The sequence below is a fragment of the Micromys minutus genome, assembly GCF_963924665.1.
Source record: "Micromys minutus genome assembly, chromosome: 21".
NCBI lineage: Eukaryota > Metazoa > Chordata > Mammalia > Rodentia > Muridae > Micromys > Micromys minutus.
The window spans coordinates 49,867,414-49,887,001 of record NC_137956.1 but is presented as its reverse complement, the minus strand read 5'-3'; the positions used below and the strand labels follow the sequence as shown (position 1 = coordinate 49,887,001).

The following is a 19,588-nucleotide window of genomic DNA, read 5'->3' as shown; positions in this document are numbered from 1 at the left end:
GTCTCTCTCTGATGCTAAAGCAAACGCCGCACACTGTGTAGAAAGCACTGGCGGCCACAGCTCACTGTTCTAAAGGCTTGCGCAGGGTCTAGTTGTGAGCCCACAGTACAGAAGGTGGGAAGGCAAGGAACAGGCTTTGTGGAGCCACCCACGGGGAGGGAGAAATGAGGATGCTCCACCTCCTAGGCCTGTTAACAACCACAGCTGTGGGGGCCAGATGTCAAGATCCGCATGGTGAGTGTGGTGTACGAGGTTAGAGGAATTGCCCCGTGTGGGAAGGGTCTGCTTGGGCTGAGTCAGCGAAGCCACCTGAGTGTCTGTGAGGTGCTTCCACACACAGCTGGGTCACAGGGGCTGTGGCACAGCAATAATCTAGCAATGGATTCAGAACTTCGAAAGACCGCTGGGAGGTGTGAGGGGTGCGATGGGAGTGTGGGTGTCATCCTGGCCTCGGAGACTGTGCCCTGCCAACCATGGTAGAGTTTCTCTGTCACTCAGGGTCCCGATACTGTAGACAAAAAACTGAAACCAAGAAAAGAGAGATGTCCCTCCTTTGAGTCAGTTTCCCGGGTCACCGGGTCACCGGGTCACCGAGTTAGCATCTCTCACCTCAGAGTGTGGCATTTCTTGCTACTTGTTACTGACTTGAATTGGTCTTGCTTTGGAGAAGAGTAGATACAGAAAACTGCTGAGTTGGTCACAGTGTGGGGAGCAAAGGGTTCCAGAGTCACACTGGGCGTGTGAAGAGGGCAGTGACTCAGAGGCTCCAGACTAGGCAGGCCTACCTGGTAGATGCTGTGACAATGTTGGGTCTGCCTGCTACGGGTGGCTCCTTTCCCTTGTTGACCTACAAAAGGTTCTCATCCTTCATGAAACCACATGCCGTGTGGGAAAGCCTTACCCGTTCAACATTTGGAAATGTGAACATCCCACCTCAAGAGTTTGCCGTGGGAGGCTGAGAGGGCAGCGCGGTCGGCTTCCCCAGCAAACGTGGTTGAGGGGTCTCGAGCTACAGACGGAATGGGGACAGCGGCAAGAGCATCCCCTGAGCTCCACTCTCAAGTGCAAGTGTGTGTGAGAGTCTTGTGCTAACATGTGTGTGAGGATGCATTCCAAATCAAAACTGGGGCCATGAAAGCAAAATGCCCATTACTTGAAAAATGATAGAGTGCTTTTTCTTTGAGAATGTCATACATGTGTGTACAACCCACTGTGATCCTGTTCACCCCTAACCACACCTATTCTCACCTCCCAATCCCCACACACTCCCAGCCTCACAGTTTTGTTTCTGTTTTTCTCAAGAATCCCCCGGTCCTGTTCATATGCTCATGGGTTTGGGACCACCACGGGGGCGTGGCCAACCGACAGGGGACCACCTCCCTAGAACCCCTACTTCCTCTCCCCGCAGCTCTCCACTACAGCTAGCTCCTTCCTGCCCACACTGCCGTGTTGACCGGCTTGCTCTTGATCACGTCTAGTGCAGGTGACCACACCTGTAGTGAGTTAGTGAGCACAGTGGCTTTGTGTGTGTTCTGAAAACACATTGACCCGGTTCCCCACCTCTGGCTTTCTCAGTCCTTTAAGCCCCTCCTCCACGACGGTCTGTGAGGCTTGTGGGCAGGGGCACGTTAGGCAGTATCTTGGCTGAAGGGTCCACAGGGCCCCTCCACACTTTGACAGTTCTGAGCTGCTGCTTAGTTCACTGTGCGAAGAGGAGCTTCTCCAACAAGGTCTGAGAGAGGCATTAACCTGTGGGCGGAGAGAGAGGAATCTAAGGGCGCCTCACTACCGTGTCCAGGTAGCAGGTGGTAGAAACTGTTCTGTCGTTCACGGCCATCTCCACGTCTAAAACCCGAGGGGATTCTGTCGGGCAGGTGATGGCTGCACCTTGACGGTCAGCATTTAGTTAATGCTCACACAGTGTTTGAGCCGTGCTGACCTGCGCTCTCCCATAGGGAGCGATGGTAGATCCTGCTCTTCACACCAGGAACTGAGTCCTGTGGTCTGCACCACTGCTAGCGGGATGCTCTGAATCCAAGAGGACGTCTTGTGCTTAGGTTCCTCATTGGATATTATTTGTAACTTTTATATTCACTTGTGTGTGTGTGTGTGTGTGTGTGTGTGTGTGTGTGTGTGTGTGTGCATCTTCATGGCACAACACGTGTATGGAGGTCAGATGACAACTTTTTATCATGTTGGTTCTGGGGACCAAACTCGAGTCATTGACTTGGCTGCAAGTGCCCTCACCCACTGAGCCATCTTGCCGGCTCGTGGTATTTTTCAGAGAGGATCTGCCGCTGTTGAGTAAAGAATAAACCAGTGAAATCAGCTGCTTTTATGAGGCCAGACTTTGATGTCCTTGAAGGACATTAATCAGTTCCTACTCTTCTGTGTCCTCCCCATCAGCACACACAGTAACCAGTGCCGTGTCTGTGGTGACCTCTGTGGGCACACCCCTTCCTCTCAGGGTTCCAGTTACCCGCTATCCCTGTTCTGTGAGGGACACGTCTGTATCCTGATGTTTCTGAACTGAAGCAAACCTGCCAAACCCATGGCCCTTCACAGTTGCAGTCAGCCAGGTGACCTGAGTGTCACAGCCACCAACAATTCACCTCTCTTTTCTTCTCTCTGCATCGATGTATTACAGAAGTCTCTGCCTGTGAAAGTCTTAAAAGAGTGAAAAGTAAGAATTCTAAGTTGAATCTTGATATTTTTCTCTCTGAGTGTCTGATAAAAAAACCTGTGCAACTTTACAACTGGCCTGTTCCTGGAGTTAAAGAAACAGCACATATTTCAGTGTGGTTTGACTTCTGAGTCTGAGGGCCAGTGTGTGGCATGTAGCATGTGTGTGGCATGTGGCATGTTTGTAGCATGTGCATGACATGTGTGTGGCATGGGTGTGTCAGTGGTGGGATCTGAAAGAGGCCCAATAGGAAGATGGTGAGGGACCCTGTGTAAGTCCCATTACCCATCAGCAAGACAGCAGCACACCCTTGATTCCTTGCATGGCAACCGACAGTGGCCTCTGGGTGACCCTTCTCTTCCCTCTGCCCAAAGCCTGCGTGTGGGCTTTGCACCTTGTAGCTCTGTTCGTTTTCCCCTAAGTTCCTTGTACCCACAATGCACTTTGTTTCCTTGGTAAACATCCTCCTCTAAAAGGGTTTTTTGGTGCAGGGGTATCTCAGCAATCGGGAGCAAAGGAACACCACAAAGTCACAGCATGCAGCAAACCTCACACAGGAAATGTACTGGAGAGAGACACAGAACAGTGGCTGCCCCTGAGCGGGAACAGAGACAGCAGGGGCCAGGAGGATGGGGAGGGCTTTTATAGGATCTTACGAGCATGGCTGATGAAAAGTAATGTTTCACCATTGACCCTGAGCCAAGGGGTGCAGATTTCCAAGTCCTGTTCTGGGACAGGCCAGAGACAGAGTGATTATCCACCGGCCTGTTACCTCCATCCCCTCGTCTGCTGGGCAGGACTTGCTGCTTCTCTGTGGTAGGTAGGCACCTAGGACTGTGGGATGGAGGGAGTGTTTGCTCTCCTCTCTCTGGGTCTCATGTGACCAGGTGCATCATATTCCACAATCTTACAACTGTGAGCTGCAGTCAGCCAACCCCTCCTTCGGGAGGTTCCTGTGTCTCAGGATTTCACTGTACCGCAGAATAAAAGCCAAACAGAGGGTTAGAAAGAAGTTTTCACTCCAGAGGAAAGGGTGTGCTCTGCTAAGTTTGTATGTGTGTGTGAGTGTATGTGTGTGAATGTGTATGTGATTGTGTGTGAATGTGTGTGTGAGTGTGTGTGTGTGAATGTGTGAGTGTGTGTGTGAGTGTATGTGTGAGTGTGTGTGTATGTGTGAATGTGTGTGTGTGTGTGAGTGTGTGTGTAGGGGTGGGAGTATCTCTCAAACTGACCTTGGAAGGAAGGTGAAGGAAGCTCTGTCTTGGGGAAGGAGAGGGAGTCTAGGAGGAGAGTGGGAGGGTCACCTGAACAGGAAGTGGAATTCGCAGACACGAGTGGGTGTGGAGTGGTAGCTCCGGCGGCTGCCAGGCAGCTGTTTGCTTAATACTGATTCTGGGAAGCCACCCTTAAAACGCACAGGCAGCCTCCTTGTGAGTAGAACAGTCTATGCTGCATGTTTGTGTGACAGAGACAGATCATTTACCTCAGGCTTGGGACTCATGGAGACAGACAGGGCCGGCTATAGGTCTCCATTCGTGGGGCCTGAGGTTGGCCACAGGGACTGTAGGAAGCACAGAGGTCGACTGGTCTCTGAGGTCCTTCTGAGGGTCCCAGGACAAGAACAACAGAGAAAGAGCATCAGCTGCAGGACCCGTACACAGGTCTCACCACAGACATGGGTGGGGGTGGGTAGGAGCTGCTGGGTACTGCTGCCCTGGCAGGGCCCACCTCCCACCCCTATACACCCATGTACCTGGGTATATGAGTTGATACCGAGGAGGGTGTTCTTTTCACTGTCTGCCTCACCACTCCGGGACAAGGCCTCTCACCCAGTCTGGAGCCCAGCTGGCAGCCACAAGCCACAGTCTCCCTCCCGTCTCTGCCCCGTGAGTTCCAGGTGTGCATAGCTACAGCGTCGTTTTTGTGTGGGTTCCAGGGTTCGAATCTTGGTCCTCACTCTGACCTGCCCTGCACTTTCAGTGTCAGCACCAGGCAGCCATGTTGGGTGGTGTCGGAGGACCAGCCTGCATCAGTGTGTGTGACGCTGGACTTGTTCCCATTGACTCGCATCTCTAGGCCCCTGGATGGTGAGTCTGGCTTCCCGAAGGCCGACAGCCAGCACCACCTTGCTGTAGAGTGTAGAGCGGTGGAGCACAGGGTAGAGACTGTTCCTTTTCTACTTTGCCTCTTTGCAAAGTATTACAAGTTGCATTAAAGTGTGTTTTAAATGTGGATTTGGATGTAGCAGCCTCTGAATGTTCCTGTAACTCCAATCTCTCATTTTATTTTATGGTTTATGTTGTGGCTACTTCAATAAATCATTTTAATGCCACGCGATATAGGCAAACTCTATTTTATTGGAAGAAAAATCTTTATTCATGGCAGATTTTCCAATATGTGCCAAAATACTGCTGTCGTGCTATTTTATGCGCCTGTTTCAAAACAAACAGTTGCGAAGCAATTTCAGTGGCGAATGTGAACAATAAAAATGTGATTAGCAGTTCAGGAGCCTGGCGGTCTGTTGTTCTAACGGCTCTCAGCGCTGCAGTAGAGGGGAGCCATAGTAAATCTCAGGAGTCAGCCCCGTCTTTTTAATGTGCCCTCGGTGCCTACGGGCTTTGTTTCCCAGACGTTAGGGTGGCCCCGCCGCAGCCCTGCCACATGTAAGGAGTAGTTTGGGTCTTGCACACTCAGGTTTACCTCTGTGACTCTCAGCTCCGGTTGTCCTAATTCATGTGAATTGCTTCTTGGCGTTTGTGTACAGGTTTCTTAGGATGTTAGGAATCCAGACGCTTGTGCGGCAAGCTCTTGACAAGCGTCTCCTATGCAGATAGGCAGGAATTTCCCAGCTCAGGGAGCTAGGTGGTCTTAACATTCCAGAAGGCTTGGGAACGTGCCTTTGGAGGGAACCCACAGATGGGTGTCAGTAATACCTGGGGACACGGTAGGTTCATCTTGTTCTAAAACCCCTTTGTGCTGCTCAGGGTTCCTGTAGCTCCCAGAAAGGGGCCATGGCAGCACACGGGATTCCACCATTGCTAACGTCCTGTTATGAGAGTGAAGTGATAAAGGCACTCCCCACGACAGCCCGTGTGAGCCCACGTGAAGAAGCCTGACTGCTGCCTTTCGTCTGTGACCCCCACGCTCCTGTGGCGAGACGGGAGGCAGACAGGAGAACCACCCAGCAGCACTTGGCCTGCAGTGTGTCAGCAACGGTGGGAGTGCCTCAAACACAGTGGAAGGAAGATACTGTGTCCCAAAGGTTGTCCTCTGACCTGGGTAACGTGGCATGTGTGCCCACGTCACACATACCACACACACAGCAGCAGTAATCTAAAGGTGCAACAGGTCCAGGCTTGGCTCTTTAGGTTACAAACTTGTATTTGAGAACATGCTTTTTTATTTCCAGGGTACAGTCTGTGGATAAGTGACGGAGGGACGTGAAGTTGGTCACAGTGGCCACAGAACATGTTACTGGGCAGGGCCACATTAGCAGAGCAAATGGGCCGAGGTAAACTGACTTCCTCGTGACCAGCCAGTTGCTGTAGAGAAGATGCCCTCAGACAAGATAAAGCCTTGTATCATACACAATGTAGAAAAGCAAAGGGTTGTGTGTGCCTTGGGTCATTCACAGAGAACACGTAAATGGTGTTTTAAAACGGAGGTTTTCTACCTCCAGTTTAAAAAAAATCTTGTTTTTCCATTGCTATAATTTGAATCTGGAACGTCCCCAAAAGCTTTGATAACACCAAGGGTCAGTGGAGCCTTTGAGATGTAGGAGGTTAGAGCCTGGGGGTCAAGCCCTTGAAGGGGATGCTGACCCGCCTTCTTGCTGAGCTCCCCCCTCCTCACCCCACCAGACCTGCCTCACCACAGTGAAGCGAAGCTAAGTAACCAGACTGAAGCTCAGCCCACGCAGCCTTTCTCCCTTTAGGTTATGTTGTCTCAGGATTTGCTAATGGCCACGGGAGGCCAGCCCACCGCCACCCACCATTCCTATGCGTCTGACGTGTTGGGCATGACTGTGAGTTAAAAATGCAATATCCACTTTTCATTCTCTCTAAACCAGCCGAAAAGCACCGGGGAGCAGCAGGCCGGCGGTGTCACATGCTGCTCAGGACGGCTGTCTGATGTCTGCATTGTTGACTCTTGAGGGGTTGGGAGATGAAGTCTGGGAAGTTGTTTTTCAGCATGGTGTCCTCGAACATGGGGTCAGCACAGTGTCTTCACACATGGGGTCCTCACACATGGGGTCCTCACACATGGGGTCCTCACACATGGGGTCCTCACACGTGGGGTCAGCACAGTGTCTTCACACATGGGGTCCTCACACATGGGGTCCTCACACATGGGTCAGCACAGTGTCCTCATACATGGGGTCAGCATAGTGTGGGCTACTGCCTGCTTCTGCCCTGACTTTGAACCATCTGGGGATACACAGGGGATGGCCTGTGGGTTTCAGACACGTGTTAAAGTGCTCACTGTGCTGAGGCACCCCTGAGCCACATACCCCAGGGAACTGTGGGTGTCTGTGGCGCTTTGATATATAGACAAATTAACTGACTCATGGCTAGTTCAGACTTTTGGAAGGAACGTGTAGAGTAAAACTGCCAATTCTCCAGGTGTGACCACCAAATATAGCCGTTTCCCAGAATTCCTCAGCACACCAGCTCCCAGAGAGTGAGGGGGACCAGAGCATCTGCCTTTTAAAAAAATAATGTGCATTTAGTGTTTTGGTTGTATGTATGTCTAAGGATGTGAGACCCCATGGACCTGAGGTTAGACAGTTGTGAGCTGCCATGTGGGTGCTGAGAATTGAGCTCCTCTGGAAGAACGGCCATTGCTGAGTCATCTCTCCAGCCGAGAGCACTTTGGTGAATGAAAGCGGCCATTCCTGGCTCTGCCTTTCTGGGCTCTCTGCCTGTTTTCCCCGCTGAGCAGCTAAGGCAGACTTGGTATTTACCAAGAGCCTTGAGGATTCCCAGGAGCCAGAAAACCGAGCCTTAAACCAGTGAGGGTGTATGGAGATTGCTCCTGAGTGACTCCAGCCAGCGGAATTGCGTTTGGGGTTGGTTAGAGGCACCAGAGTGGAGCAGAGATGTGGTCCAAAGCCTCTCAGACCAGCTACAACAGGGGACTTCTGGATTTAGATTTCGGTGACATAAATAGCACATGCTCATAATTTAAACAATACAGAAAGTCTGACAGGTTGTGACGAGGTTTCTGATTTCATCATGCCCTACAGGTTGAAGTATCTTAGCATTTTACATGTGTGTAGTATGTTTGTATTAAGGCTTTGATCTCTTCTCTTGTACTAACTGCAGCAAGGCTGGTTGGGTGTGAGTACGCACATAAGCATGGCCATGCGTGTTCATTATCAGTGACCTCATTAAGAGACATTTGTGTCTGCTGTTTTTCTATACCTGTGTGGAAGGTTTTATTTTCATGTACATACCCTAAAAATCTCAAAACAGCTCCTTCATCTCCTTTATTAAATTTACAACTATATTTTGTGCCTCTTTATCTTATTATAAATGGAGTTTCCTTAGTTTAAAACTATTTCCATTTATTGGTGTGCGTCTGTAAGTTTATACACAGTTGAGTGTAGGGCGCAGTTCCTGTGCATGCATGCAGGGGCCAGAAGATGGCGCTGCTGCCCTCCTCTGTCACCCTTCATCCTTTAGAGGGCAGGCCTCTTCCCGGGTTGGGAGCTGTTTCCTTTGCTTAGCTGGTAGTTATCCCTCTGTCTCTGACACCCGGAGCCTGTGCTGCCCCCAAGGACACCCGTTACCGTTAACGTGCATGCTAGAATCTGAGTTGGCTCTCCATGTTTGCAGAAGGAATCCTTCTAACCGCTGGGCCATCTCTCCAGCCACTTTTATGGGTTTTAAGGCAATTCATGATGATATGTAAAAATGAGAGAGGAATTTAATATTCCTTATGCAGCAGTTTTACTGAATTCAGGGTTCTGTCAGTTCTGCATGTCTCCACTGTGAGGCTAGACGCCTTTCTGTGCAGTTTATGTGATATTAGCTTAACTAGCCCCGCCCCCTGTGGTGTGCTGTGGTGTGCATCATGGCTAGCTCCTCCCCCTGTGGTGTGCTGTGGTGTGTATAACTGCCTTGTTCTGCTTCTAGAAGAAAAGCTTTTAGTTTCTCACTGTTCAGTACGACCCGAGCCACTATCCACCGTATTTAATTTTACTAAGGTACTTTTTTAAGTTGATGGAAGTTTCTGTCATGATGTTGACTTTGTTAAATGTTTTTCCCACACCTATTGAGAGGATGTTGTTATTTCAGCCGTTATTTGTTGTGCTGTCTGTTGCGTTTGCATCTCTGTGGAGGTTGAGCCATCCTTGCCACCCACAGTTGGCGCCCACCACTGGATGGTGACTTGTCATCCTCCACTGTACTGTCTTTCTGCATTGACTGGCACTTTGTTGAGGATGCTATCCTCTTCCAGGATACTGGTCCATACTCTGTTCTAGTTCCTGGTTTGGCTTTTGTGTGGGTAGCGCTAGCCTCATCCGATGAGTTTAGATGTATTGTATGACATTCACTCTTTGGAGGAGTCTGATGAGGATTGGAATTACCTATTAATGCTTGATAGAATTCACTGGCGGCACAGTCAGGTCCTGGGTTTGCTGCTGGTTAGTTACTTGGTATCTTTACTCGTGACAGCTGAGAGTCTTCACTTCTCCATGATTTACTCTTGGTAGGTAGCAAGTCCCTGGGAATTCATCTGCTTTCTATAGATAACTGAGTGCTTGGCATAGAATTGTTCCTTTGATTCTTACTTTATTTTGGACCTCTTCTTTTATTTATTTACTTACTTGATGCAGGGTCTCTGTCCACCCCTGACTGCCTGCAACTCAATATGTAGCCAGGCTGGCCTTGAGTTTACTAAGATCCACCTGTCTGTGCCTCCTGAGTGGATGCAAAGGGGCGCCACCCCATCCAGGGATGTCTGATATTTCTGGGCTATCAGGTCTGTCAGTATCAATTTATCACATATGTAATTTCAGTTATCGTCTTATGAGTGTTCCCATTAGTGGAACATGTTTATTTTTGAGGTGATGGGGGCCAATTCAGGCCTTTGCTGCTGAGCGCCCGCCTCACCCACCATAGGCAGGGCAGCCTGTACTCCCGTCAGAGTCAGCTTGGCCCCACCCCAGACACTTCTGCTCTGGTGCGTCCCACCCCGACTCTGAGCTTGTTCGTGGTTTTACTGTCGCCATTTCCCTTGGGATGTAAACTCAAGGGATGTGTTTATTTATTTGCTATCTTTAATCTTAACACAGGTATTTATAGCGGCAGAAAGTCACACAGTTGTCCCAGCATGTGCACTTAGTGTCCCTCGTGCACAGCGAGCCTTTTGTGCTTAAGAACTTGGTACCTTTGGCTGTTGTTCTGCTTCCGCTTGTGTTTAGTGCGCACACTGTGTGATGTGTCCCCAAAGTACCCCACATCTCACTATTTTCTTCTGTGTCACATTAAATCCTCTTACACACCCAAGTGTGTGGCTGGGGTGTGACTCGGTGGTAGGTGGCTTACTTAGCAAGCACAAAGCCAGCACAAAAGAGATCTCCCTGTCACATAGACTCGTCCTTCGTACCAGCTCCTGTCTACCTGAGAGCATCTCAGCACCTCGCCTGTGTTTTTGGTCATGTGCATTGCAAAGCTCCCAGGAGCCCGGTTTGCTCGCTGCCTTGCTCTCTCCTCGCCACGCTCTCACAGAGCGACATCTCAGCTATCAAAGAGCCACCCAAGGTGTCTTTGCACCTCAGGACCTTTATTTTGGCTCTTTGCTCCCAGCCACCTGCATAGAACTTTTCCTTAGGAAGGACGGTGTCTGCCTCCCACCCTAACCCTTCACTGGATGCACCTCGGGATTAAACAGCCTCTCACCACGCGTCTAATGGACCATTACAAACTGGTGGACTTATTCTTAATGCTTTGGTGAATTGTATGTGTGGTTTCCCTGGGATATAACAACATTTGTAGATGAAATGGTACACGTCTCTCATGTCATTACTAGTTGTCAATCTCTGAGCTTTGAAACATTGATAGCTTTACAAGTAGCTGGGGACAGCGCACGGAGCCCCTGTGACTCCAACCCTCCTGTGCTGAGGAGTCATTTCAGAGCCGGGTAGTCCAGCTTGTTACGAAGCACACGTACAATCCAACTTCACCGTTTGGGTTCTGGGTTTGGTTTGTAACCCAGTGTGTTGTCTGCCTTCATATTCTGTGGCACTTGAGACTGCACACTGTTTTGGGGGACCTTGAATGAAAGATGAGAACAGGTGTTGCGTTCTTCTGTTGACCAGAAAGGAAGGAATAGTGGAGTATTGAGGTTCCAGATGTCTCTCTGTCCTTGCGTCTGTCTGTCTCACACTGTCTTGCAGAGTTGCTGATGGGGCACACATGCTTAGGATTTCTGTGGTGTACTAGTCACTTCAACCGCCAACTTGGCACAGTCTACAGTCACCTGAAAACAGAGTTTCAATTGAGGGATTGCCCTGATCATATTGGCGTGTCTGTGGGGACTGTCTTTCTTACTAATCACTGTAGAGTGCCCTTCCCACTGTGGGCAGCACCATTCTCTAGGAGGGCGGTTCTGCCTTACACAGGAAAGCTAGGTGAGCACGAGCAGATGCGTGTGCTAGAGACCCAGCAGGCAAGCAGTGCTCCCCTGGATTCTTCGTCAGTTTCCTGCCTTGAGTTTCTGTCCTGACTTCCCTCAGTGACAATGACCTGGAAGTATAAGCTGACCTTTCGTCCCTCAGGTTGCTTCTGCTCAGTTTTCTCACAGCAGTGGGAAGGGAAGCAGGACTCAAGTTTTCCTGGTGAATTCAGTCTCTATGTAATTTTACCATCTTCATTTCATTCTTACCCAGTGTTTCTGTTCCTGTGGTTTGGCTACTTCTGCTGATGGCAGTATGCTGAACTTTCCTTTTCATGTGTTCCTCTGTCCTGTGCCTGTCCAACCGTCCTGTACCGTTACATAGTAACTTGAGTTTCTTGCAGACGCACGCAGATGGGCCATTCTCACTTTGCACATTCTCTATGTGCGAAACTGTCTTTCAGCACTCAGCTTAGATCTTTTATACTCAATGAGATGAGTACTTCGGTATTGCCCATTGCTTTACTCATTGCCTTTTCTTCCTGTTTCTGTTCTCCTCTTGGTTTTCTGTGGATTGCTTTAACATCTGTTTAGAATTTCATTTTGGTTTATATGTAGTAGTTTTGACTAAATTTCCTCATAAGACTTTGGTGTGTGTGTGTGTGTACATGCACATGTGCGTGAACTCACGTGCATATACACTCTTTTCCATCTACTGCACATGAAGTCTGACTTCTCTGAGCATGGGTCATGCACTGTTAGCCCCCACTGGCTCTTCTTCTTGGCTCTCAGACTCTCTTCCTGAGCTTCACCTTGCCCCTCCTGACTCTGCCATATTTCTCTGTCACTGGTGCTAAGGGCACCCAGTACATCTTAAACCTTTTGTTTGCAGACTTGCTCGAGTAAAGTCCCTCTGTATTACCAGCTTCCTGCAGCAGGAGCTGTCTCTCATGTTGCACTGTGTTTCTGCACTTAGATCACCAAGAGTTAGGAGCAAATTCTCGGCACATACCTGTGAGAGCAGGTATGTGTGTAATGGGGATGGTAGTGAGTCCAGGCTGGGATGAGCCACAGAGTCTGGACTTAACCCCAGAGCCTCTCAAGTGCCATTCAAGAGCATTGATCTTTGTATTGCCGTTTAGAAAGCTCTACCTGGGAGTCTCCTGTGTGCGGAGAGCATGTTGGAGTGTGTGAGTTAGCAAATGGTTATTATCCAGCCTCTGTCCCTTCACGTCCCTTTATGTGCCCCTTTTCTGAAAGCTCACATTCTTTTTGTCTTTACTTTTTTTTATGTATATGAGTACACTGTAGCTGTCTTCAGACACACTAGAAAAGAGCATTGGATTCCACTGTAGATGAGGTGGTTGTGAGTCACCATGTGGTTGCTGGGAATTGAACTCAGGGCCTCTAGAAGTACAGTCAGTGCTCTAACCACTGAGCCATCTCTCCAGCCCCACGAAGCTCTTTTTTTTTTTTTCTTTTTTTTCTTTTTTAACATGCATCTATAGACTCTTCCCCCCTGTGGTAGGGGAGGAATGGATGTCAGAGTTTGCAGTTGTAGAAGGAAGAATGTTGTTGTCCTTCTCCAACATGCCCATGGCCTAGGAACAAGGGTGGACATGGGACCAGGGCTGTAAGCCAGCCGACCTTAAGATAGGGAGCTTGCTCTGGATGATCCTGTGAGCCCTGAGGAGGGGATTTCTGAGTTTTGCATGAGAGAGACCATTCTGGCCAGCACAATCTTTGGCATACAAACTCATGCCTTTTCTTGTTGCTGTGATAAAACAGCTAGCAACAGCCTGGAGGGCAGAGAACTGGTGTGTCTGCTGGTTTGAGAGGACATACTCTATCAGGGAGAGGAAGGCTTGGTGATGGAATGTATCCCGCTGTGGTGGAGGGACCATCATGTGGATCTCGAGGCTGAGAAAGGACAGGAAGTAGGGCTGGAAGATAATCCTCAAGGTCCTTCCCCAATGAGCCACCTACCAGTTAGGGACCAGGAGTTCAGGAACCTGTGGAGACTCCCATTCAGAGTTCAATAGCTGCAAGACTACAGTGGCCTCTAGAAGCTGGAGACCCTGAGAAAGTAGGCTCCAGGTGCTCCAGGAAGGCGCTCAGGCCGTGGCCAGCTCTGAGCGTGTGGCACACCTTTGACCCTCTAAAGCTGTAAGAATGAATTGTGTTGTTCTAAGCTGTGAGGCTTCTTACTATATTCTTCGTGTCAACAGTGAGGAAAACCTCACCACCCCTCTCATTTAAAATTTCTATTTTGTGTGCATGGGTTTGTCTCCATCTATGTCTCTGCACCATGTGTGTCTGGGGCCTGCAGAGACCAGAGGTGGCCATTGGATCCTCTAGAATTGGAGGTACAGATGCTTTTGAGGCTTCCATGTGGGTGCTGGGAACTGAACCTGGGTCCTCCAGAAAAGCAGCTTATGCTCTTAACAATGAGCCATCTTCCCAGTCCCCACCTTTGTGTGTGTAATACGTGCACATGTGCATGTGCACGTGCTCGCACGCACACATACACACACACACACACACACACACACACACACACTCCGGTGGGGTGGGGTTGGGGGAGGAGACCACAGAAGAAACTGAGAGGTAAGAGAAGCAGCCTCAGAAGCGTCAGCTAAGGCTAAACACAGACTTCCCTGGCTCATGCTGAGTGTATGTTCTGTGGGATAGGACATAAACACCACGCACATTTGGTAATGATCTTAAATTGAAATCCATGGTGTGAGTTTTGATCCACACTGGACAAAGCAGAACTGATGTGTTTACTGCTGTTGTCCCCACGGCTCACGAGTCAGGGGTTTCTGTGCCTATAACAGGGCAGTTTCTGTTGTGCTGTAATAGGTGATCCATTGGCCCGCTAGGACGCTAGGATAGGCTTTCTTCTGAAATCCATCACTTGTGTGCATGGAAAGGGAGACTGCTTCCTATGTCTGTCTGTCCGTCTGTCTGTCTGTCTCCTGAGATGCTCCCTATTACTGAAGCTTTGGATTTTAACTTTATTTCACTGTAAAACGTTCACTAGCATTTCCATAGCTCCAGCCCAGATCCTTTAACCACCCCCAGCGGGATTCCTTGGAAGCCTGTCTCAGCCTGTTTAGAGAGCTGAGGCTGAAGCAAGGTCCAGCCTCGATGGCCACTCAGGGAGGGGTGGGCACTGGGAGGCAGGATGGGCATCTCAGTTCTCAGTCATCTTGCACTGGGGAGTGTAAAATGAGTTGTTCTAGCTAGCCGTGTAAAAAACACAGGCCTGCTGTTTTATTTACAAGCTGTGGGCCTTGGGGAGGTTTGGGGCTATTGTAACTTATGTCCCAGCCATGTCCCTTGTTACTTGGTGTTTGAATCTTGCTGGGCTGCTCTCATGGTCATCCTCCTTCCTGGAAGCCCCCTCCCTTCCTCTCCTCTCTCCTGAGACCCCCCCACTCAGTCCTCAAACTCTGCCCTTCTCTCTCTACTGACCAGTCACAGGCTCTAGTTATTAACCAGTTAGCTTTAAGTCGGGAACAAGGTTTACATCACCTCACTTGCTGTACGTGGGGATCTGGGGCCAGTATTTAGCCTTTGAATACATAGTAGCACCAGGCCAGCCCCAACAGGAGATTCTCAGAGCATTCACTGTGCCCGCCTGTCCCTCAGTGGTGTCTTAGAACTCCCAAAGGCAGGGACCAACAGTAGTAAACAATGTGTCGGAAATAAGGTTGCTTTTTAATCAAAAAGCTATTTTTTAATTAACACGCTACAGAAAGATTTGCTTAAAGTGAAGGATTTGGCAACAAATTTTAAAGACCATGGAGTAATATAAGTTCCCATGTGGGTCTCAGTGTCTCCGGGCCTGGGTCCTGCCTGTGGGACCACCCCTGTGAACCTGCCCTCAGACAGAATCTGTGTAGTTTTTTACTTTGGAGGACCAGGATAATATGTGGTCTGCAGTCTGTGGCTGGATATTTGCACATATCCGTTTTACTTCCGCGTATACCACACGCGCATGCTTCTACATGCCACACATATCCACATATATCCATCATGTGTCTAGTCCTGTTTTATTCAGGATATATCTCACTATGTAGCCCAGGCTGTCCCACACAGATTCAGGCCACCTCGACAGCTCCCTCAACCCTGCCAGCCTGACCATCCCACTAGAAAAGTTGACATATGGTCTTTTCATAATGCATGTGTGCTTGTGAGAAATTCTTTCAGATCTCTAGCCCTCTCACCTCCCCGTTCCCCTTTCTTCCTGTCCCCCTCTTTCCCATGAGGGGGATTGAACCTGGGGTACCACACATGGCCAGCCAGCTCTCTGCTGCTGGGCTGTGTTCACTTTGTATTTGAAATGGAATCTGGCTACGTCACTGGTATACTTTTATTTTTGTTTTTGGGGACCAGCAAGCTTTGTTAACTGTGGACTGCCTTCCTCCACCCTCTGAGGGCTTGGTTTACAGGCATGCAGCAGCTCCCTGTCGGTTTACCTTCCTTAACAGGAAGCTTCACACTCTAATACCTCGTTCAACCTTGTTTCTTTTACTAGAGCCCACTGTTCCAATGTCCCAAGGCTAGCAGGTGCTGAGGGCAAACCTTGTCTCATGGTGACCCTTGTTCTTGTCTAAGTAATGTTACCCCTTTCTTCCCCTTCCCTTATTTCCCTTCTTTTTCTCCTCCTCCTTATTCTTTTAGAGATTACAATCCTTGGATTTTGATAGGAATTGTATTGAATCTACCTCCCTGTGGGTAGTGTGGATAATTGACAATTTCAGATCTTCTAAATAATGAACATAGGACCATTTCTAGTTGTGGTGTGACTCAACCCTTAGCACACACCTTTAATCTCTCTGGCTGGAATTCCGACATATCCTTAGCACACACCTTTAATAGCTCTGGCTGAAATATAGACTCATCCTTAGTACACACCTTTAATCCCAGACAATGAAGGTAAAGTCAGTTTGCAGAAGGAAGCACCTGTGTTTGAAAGTGACGTCTAGTTGAGTGGCAGACAAAGTGATGAGTCAGAGAAAGATCTGACAGAATAGGATCTGCCAGATCTCTGGAGAAGAGAGGAAAGGGAAGCTACTTAAGAGAGAGCAGTGCAGAGAGAGGGAGGGAAGAAGGAGGCAGTTTTACTGGGAGAGTTTTACAGAGACAGGCTGAAGAGAGAACAAGCTAGACACAGGGGAAGACAGAGGAGCAAGGAGGTTAGAACAGATTGCTAGAGTTAGTTTGAGGTCAAGCAAAGCGATTCAGGAGAGGGCGGGAGGGGGCAGAGAGACAGACAGACAGACAGACACACACACAGCTACACTTACATATGCACATGGAGCAAAAGCGCAAACTCCTACACAGAAAGAACTCACTTATTCTTGATGAAAAATGAACTCCCGTCCTTATTACATAGAGAAAGAAAGAGTGTCCCATCCTCTTATTGCTAAATAAATTAAACCCAAGTCGGTAAGAGAAAAGCTTTCTCTATTTAGTAAGACTGAGCCTGCCTGACTGTCAAGAAAAGACTCGCTCTGTCCCATGGTCAGGAGAGCCAGCCTGCCCTGCTCTCTGCAGCTTCTTCTTTCTCTCTTTTTCTCTACACGTTTCTTTTGCCCACATGTTATTGCTCCGAAGTTTTGTACATTGTTTTAGGAGAATACATCACATGGTTTTCCCAAGCATCTTTTTTTCTTTCAAAAGTTTACTAAAAGTTTCACCATAAATTCAAATCATAAACCGAGTGAGCAGTTTAGAGAGATGCTCACACCTGTCTCCGTACCAACCAGTTGTCCAGCCAGTTTTCTGTCACTGGCTTCTCAGCTTCATGGACAGTTAAAGACCATAATTCTTGTGACTCAGTTCTCACTGAAGTTTTGTCTAGATAAACTCAATATTCTATCTTCTGTCCTTGCACCTACAATAAAATTTTAGTCCCCTTTTATGACCTTTGGTTAATTGTTTTACAACCTCTTGGGATGTGCTCTAGGTTGCAGATGCCTGCTTTTGATCTCAGGAGCAGCTAACTCATGACACGTGAAGACGAGTTCTCACTGCAGTTTTCATATCAGAGAGGGCTTAATAGCAGTCCTATTATAAAGGGCTTAATAATTACTAGTACATCTTCATTGATCTGCAGAAATCTGCCCCAAAGGGTGGGCTGATACCAAAATTCACCCATTCTCTTAATTGTCACTCCCTATAAAGTCAAAATCAAAATGCATAGCACTTACAACATCACAGGGTGTTTATATTACCATTCTAAAACATCTCTGTGAGGAAATACTGGACCAAAGCAAAACCAAAATAGCCATCAAGGCAAACTCCAAACACTGCATCTCCACGTCTGACGTTACAGCGTTCATCTGGCCTCCACATCCTTTCTGCTTTGTTGACTGCAACTCCCTCCCTCCCTCCCTCCCTCCCTCCCTCCCTCCCTCCCTCGCTCCCTCCCTCCCTCTCTCTCTCTCTCTCTCTCTCTCTCTCTCTCTCTGACTAGTTCCACTCCCTGTTAGCCGTTTTCCTTAGCAGGTATCCCACAGCTCTGGCATCTCAAACATCTCGGGGTCTCCAAGACAACTTCAACTTTATACCTTCTTCTTTCATTGTCCGGGATCCACACAAGATCTACTAGGATCCTCCGAAGGGCTGGCATCACTTCTCCAGCTCTGCCCTCTGTAGGCTCTGGTTGACTCCACTCTGCTGCTGCTGCTGTTTTTGGTGATCATCCCATGGTACTGGCATCTCCAATACGCTGGGGGCTTCACTGCAATTAGGCTTCACCAGTTTTCCCTCTCATAGGCTCTCTCCATGGTGCCAAGGCTCAGCTTCTTTGCATGATCCCTCCAGTCCTGGACTGTCAACTGCACCTGAGGCTGCACCTTCACCAGTGTCCTTCCCTGGCCTCTCACAGTGCCAAAATTAAGCTGTTCTCCATGACCCGTTCATACCTTCAACACCAGTACCACCTGGAAGACTCTTACACATTACCAAGTACAGCTGCAACATTAGGTACAACCTTGGCTCTCTCTGGAACACAGCCTCTTTGTGTTCTCAGAAAACAGTTGCCAGATTTCACCTCAGTGATGCTGGTCTCTTCTTAGTCACCACTAACTTCTTAGCTCCAGCTAACTAGCATCAATGGTCCCAATAACTCCAATTCTTGACTCTAAAGCTGGAGTCACATGGCCAAAGCAGAGAGCTCTGCTGCTTGTAGGAGCTGGAACACGGCCCCCTTGTTCTATGACATCATCACCAGCTTTCTGTTTTCCAAGTCCTACACTGCCTAAGTTTGGCTGCCTTAGAACTTGCTCTGTAGACTGGCCTTGAACCCTGCGATCTGCATAGCTCTGAATGCTGGGATTAAAAGCATGTACGACCACCTGGGCTTTTCGTGGTGACTGTGCCTCAAGATCAGATTAAAAGCTTGTGTTATCCCATGTCAGTTTGACACACAATCCTATTTCCTTATGTCCAAACAATAATCAGGTCATAATAGCTGGGTGGGATCTTGCCAACAAGGTCACGCCCATTTCTACAAGGACACACCTTCTAAGAGTGTCACTCCCTGTGGGCCAAGCATTCAAACACATGAGTCTGAGGGAACGGGGAGGGAAACCTATTCAAACCACTACAGAGACCAAGCTACAAAACTGTGACATGTGCAGAGGACCTAGGTCAGTGCCCTGCAGGCTCCCTGGTGGTTGGTTCAGTATCAGTGAACCTCTGGGAACCCAAGTTACTTGATTCTGTAGGTTTTATTTATTTTTATTTATTTGTTTTTTGTGGTATCTTTGATCCTTCTGGCTACAATCCTTCTTTCCCCCATTCCTCAGGATTCTCCAAGCTCTGCCTAACGTCTGGCTGTGGGTCTCTGTTCCCTCAGTTGATGATGAAGCCCCTTTGATGGCAGCTATGCCAGGCTCCTGTCTGCAAGTACAGCGAGTATCATCAGTGTCTGCTGTGGGCTCCCTCTCTCGCTGTGGCTCTCAAGCTGACCAGTCATTGGCTGGTCATTCCCTCGGCTTCCGAGCCATCATTATCCCAGCACGTCTTGTAGGTGTGTCTGGGTGGGAATCCTGCCTGGTCACAGGACATGGTCGGTTCAGACTCCATATCCCCCATTGCTAGGAGTCTTAGCCAGGGTCACCCTGGTTTCTAGAGTCCTCTGGTCTTTTAAAAGTTTCACCTAGGATTGGTTTGGGGAGCCATTTGCCCAGTGAATTGTGGGTTCAGTTAAGCTTCAGAGTTATCTCACTGGGACGCTTTTCCAGAAACACTAGGAGTGAAGAATCT

General features: G+C 48.8%; 1 protein-coding gene across 1 annotated transcript in view; it reads left to right on the top strand.

Moving 5' to 3' along the window:
* Positions 1-19,588, top strand: part of ULK4 (unc-51 like kinase 4) — a gene marked incomplete at both ends in the record, with an annotated part of 259,342 nt that overhangs the window by 106,869 nt on the left and 132,885 nt on the right. The window lies entirely within an intron of this gene.